General features: G+C 47.6%; 1 long non-coding RNA gene across 2 annotated transcripts; it reads right to left on the reverse strand.

Annotated features, from left to right (window-relative positions):
- On the reverse strand, positions 1–2,858 carry LOC147572612 (uncharacterized). 2 transcript variants are annotated; one of them, XR_015245996.1, is made up of 4 exons: positions 2,688–2,858; positions 1,698–2,239; positions 310–401; positions 1–156 (listed from the first exon to the last, which is right to left on the reverse strand). It is a non-coding gene; the product is annotated as an uncharacterized LOC147572612 (long non-coding RNA). The 2 variants fall into 2 exon arrangements; XR_015245995.1 differs by having other exon boundaries at positions 310–2,239.
- Positions 2,859–4,481: the final 1,623 nt, after the last annotated feature.

Raw genomic sequence — 4,481 nt, forward strand, 5'->3', positions numbered from 1 at the left:
TCTGTGGCCTCCACAGACCGGGCGTTCCTTGTGGGCAAGTGCCTGAAGAGGACGTGGCGAGTGGGCGGGCGGAAGAGGACGAGGTTCTCTGTAAACGTTGGGGACTGAATGCTCTGACAGAGCGACAGGCGTTAATGAGGTGGGTTTGTTAGAGGTCTGTGGCAGGAGAAAAGTCAATGTGGAAAAGTATGGAATGGGTTATGGAGGAGATGGTATTTGACATGACTTTGAAGGATTTATCTGAGCGAAAATGCAGAGTGGAGGGCCACTGATTCCAGACAGAGGGAACAGCAGGGGGAACCAACTGACCTGGTGTGCTTAGCACTGAAGGGTTTCCGGGGACTTGGGCCTTTCGGTGTTAAAATCCTATCAGTCCTCGGCAAACTGTGATTGACTGGTTGCTTGGCAGAATCGTGTAATCAAAGGCAGGAAGATAGAAAAGCAAAGTTAAGAAACACGTCATCCACTTTGGTTAGAGTGGCTTCAGCGTAGGGAGACCGTAGACAGCAAGGTCAGGGAGGTTCCGTTGGGCCTAACTGAAGAGGGCCTTGAATGCCCCAGTGAGATTCTTGTGCTTCATTTTGTGCAAGTAGTAAGACCAAAGGCACTTTACGTCCTAAGGCTTGACTCCTCTAGCACACATTAAATCTCTCTCTCTCTCTCTCTCTCTCTCTCCAATATCTCTCTTCAAAAGCATCTGTTACACTTTTGGCTCTTTTGCCCTGACATGATGTCTCCCCCTGATAAAGCACACCTCGAATTTTCAAATGTCGTAATCAACTGCAAACGAGAACTGCCTTCCCTTGTTTGAGGGAAGTCGCTTTACCCCTCATGGGGACAGACGCCACGGAGCCCTCCATCTCCACATCAACCCTTCTGTCACTGGCGGACATGTAGGAGATGACTCACTGGCTGGAATTCAAGACATTGTGGGTGGCGTCTAGGGAGCAGAGCAGAGGTGGGGGGCTCCTGGGGAGTGAGAGCGGGTGACCCTGGCCTCGTGTGCACCGTGCTGCTGAGCGGGGCGCCACCCGCCTCTCCTGGAGCATCTGAGGAGAAGCTTGGGCTGTTGCAGCATCGGGGTCTACACAGAAGGCCATTGCCATCCGCATCCTGGTGTCTCTGTCTGTGCACCATAAAAACTGACAAAAGGGGCCTCACTGCTGAGTTTCAGACTGAATGTTTAATGCAATTAATGCATATTTCATAGCACAATAACTGCCAGAGCTTTGCTCTGCCATCCTCCCCGGCTGAGTTATTTACACAGCCATTTTGAGCCCAGTCACAGAGGAAGTTGACAAATGAGTATCTGTGCAACACGTCTGGTCTTTTCCCATGCAGATCAGGGCCTCAAACTTCAAAAAGTCCCTGAGCAGCATCTCAAACTCACCCCCCCCCCCGAGTTGGGTGAATAGATTTTCCCTTGGTAAAAATCCCTTGACTTCCATCCTTCCCTTTTCTCTCCTCCCTAGCCCAAAGAAAAGTATTAAAAAAAAAAGGGGGGGGTATGCTAATATCATCGTGCCCCGAAATGAATCTTAGTGATTTCTCTCATTACAAAATCCCTAAAAACGAAGAGAGTGAGCTGTCCCCCTGGTCAGTGACTTCGTTTATTCATTGATCAGTTCTGACAGTCCTTTGCAAGGCAGCTCTGCCCCTAGGATGCTTTGACATAAATCAGGGGCTCCTCAGCTCACCTGCTCATCACCGGTGATGGATTTGGCAGGTTTTCAGGTTCCTGTGAAACAGATCTCTGGACCAGGAGAGCCAGACTGGGACTCAGAAGGTAGCATTCAGCACGAGAGGGATGTCGACTGACTCACATCTCGTGCCGTTTTTCACTTACTAGGCACAAATCCAGCCCTTTGAGTCTTCGTTGTAACCTTCGATTAAACATCAAGAAGCTTCACGTGTACTTTGTGCAACTGTCGTGTTCCTGACAAGTTGTAGATAATCATTTCTTTGGGTAAACGTGATCCTGTGTTTCCAGTGACTCATTTAGAGACTTTCCGGGTTGCTCTTTCTGTACCATGTGAACTTTTTCTGCCTCCCTCTCCCCACCCCAGTCACTCTGCCAAATACTTAGTAAGAGAAAAAGAAACCAATGTAGGAAAGAGCAGTTGAAACGAACATTGAAACGAATCCTTTTACAACGTGTGAATACTCACATCGATTTTGTCACTGTGGGCTTTTAGATGCCAAGTTTTCCTAAATAGAGGTCCGTCCACGGTAAAGCACCCTAGCAAATCAAAACAGCCGGATGGTTTTATTTTTTAATGAAAGTACAGAGCTAAATTCAGCAAGTTTGATTTTTAAGATGAATAGATTCTTACAAGTGCAGTCGGATGTAGCCAGCTCTCCCCTATCTACCACGTTTGGTTTGGGGGAACGCATGGGGATAGTTGTAAAACTCAGGCCTCAGAGTCAAAAACTGGGCTCCAAATAGGACACTCAGACACTCAGAGAGAAAGGTCATTTAGCCCTTTTGGCCGAGGAGAGGATTGAGATGTCAGTGACCGACTGTGGTGACATGAGACACTGTCATGGATGTGACTTTATGCTTGGAAGTCCTACCGGCCTGAGTTTGGTTGCTCACTCCACCTTCTACCAGCTGTGAGACTTAGAGTCACTAGTCTTCATCAAGCCTTACTTTTCTAACTGCAAAGTGGGTATAAGATAAAACTTACCTCTAATGCCCTTATGATGGTCAGACGAGATAGCGCACGTAAGCCGCTTAGCGTGGCGCCTGATCGTCGCAAACACGCGCTAACTACCAGCTCGAACGGGGTAGACTGTGACTCAGTGTGTTTTGATCTTCCCAGGCTCTCAGTGAGGCTGGCGGGACTTTGGATGTTATCATCCCCATTTCGCAAAGAGAATACTGGAACCCAAAGAGATCCTAGCCACACAATGAAGGACGTAGGAATAGTGGCCAGTGAGTTCTAAGAACACAAACATTGCAGCCCTTTACCTCGCCCCTCAGACACTGGGCAACGTGGCATAAAATGGAAGTCCTCACTTCCTTTCCCAGCACCCAGTTATTCAGCCTGAACTGACCAGGGCTGGAGAGGGAAGCAGCCAGCCTCCCACTCCGTAGATGTGAGGCCTCTGACACTTGGCTGCTCCTCTCTCTTCTTTAGCATAGAAAGGATGCTGAAATGCTAACAGCTTCCGGTTATTGAGGGCTCGCTGCTTTTTGCTTGGGATCTCGCTAAATGTTTTACCCACAAGACTGCTGTCCTTTGTGGATGTTACAAACGATGGGGCAGGCTCAGAGAGGTGGGGTGACTTACTCAAAGGGGATAGCTAGCAAGTTGTGACGTCATGACTGAAATCAGTTAAGTCAGGGTGATCCCAAGTAGAACTTTAAATTGCTTCACCACGTGGTGAATCAAGTTCAGGTTTAAGGTTCCCTCAAGCAGAAATGACCAAACCTGACTGGTCATCAGAATTGTCCAGGGTGCTTATAAAATAATGTAGATTCCTAGGCACCACTCTTGGAGACTGATTCTGTAGGTCTAGGCGAGACCAAAAATCTGTATTTTTTCAATCCTCAGTTGACTCTTGTCATCAACCAGGTGTGGGAAGTCAGCTTTAGGACACATGCCCAGCTGCCCTCCAGAGTGACCTTGCAGATGGCTTATTCATTACTTCCTTGTCCTCTGGGGCCATTTTGATCTCTGGTGCCTTCCTCACCTTCAGACTCAGTGTTTCAGTCCACACATCAAATATTTATGGAGTGCCTATTGTGAGCAGGACACCCTTGCTCTAAGAGACCAATAACTTAAGGCCGCTGGAATGACTGTGTTCATAGTCCAGAGCTGGCTGTGTGTATGCAAGGTTCTGGAGGCGTGTTTCTTTGTAGAGGCTTTAAGTTTTTTGCATATGTTTTTCTGTTATCTGTTTTCCCAGAAATCAAGAGCCAGTCCCCTTTGTCTGTTTTTAAAACACAACCCATACAAACTAATGACGCTTAGTACCTGGCTCCGTAGTTAGTAAAAACGGTTGATAGCATGGGTTTGAACAAAAGGGAAAATCCCTCCTTCAGAAGGTATTAATCAATCACCAGCTGGGGGGTCTCTGGCCTGGCCCACGGAGGTTCTTACCTGAGTTCTTTTCTGCCTCCCAATACACAGCAACCCAGCCTTCCTCTTCCTCATTACCCTTCCCAACCCCACCCCAAACATAGACTCAATGAATTTGAACAGAAGCTGGGAAAGAGGCTGAGAAGTAGCATGCAATACAGTGATCCTGAACTCTAGCGCCACATGACCATCATATAGGGAGTTCCTAAAATATACTGATGCCTGCATCCCCCAAAGTCCAATGAAATGAGAATTCTGTAGGGATATTGGCAAAGTTCTGTTTGTTTGAAGATCCCCAGGTGATTGAATGTGTAGCCCATTGAGAAGTACTACTGTAGCAGAAGAGAACTGGGCTAGGAATTGGAAGGATATCTGGGTTCACTCTAGCCTATGTGA

This window comes from Puma concolor, chromosome E4 (assembly GCF_028749965.1).
Source record: "Puma concolor isolate L17-30 chromosome E4, mPumCon1.1.hap2, whole genome shotgun sequence".
Taxonomy (NCBI): Eukaryota; Metazoa; Chordata; class Mammalia; order Carnivora; family Felidae; genus Puma; species Puma concolor.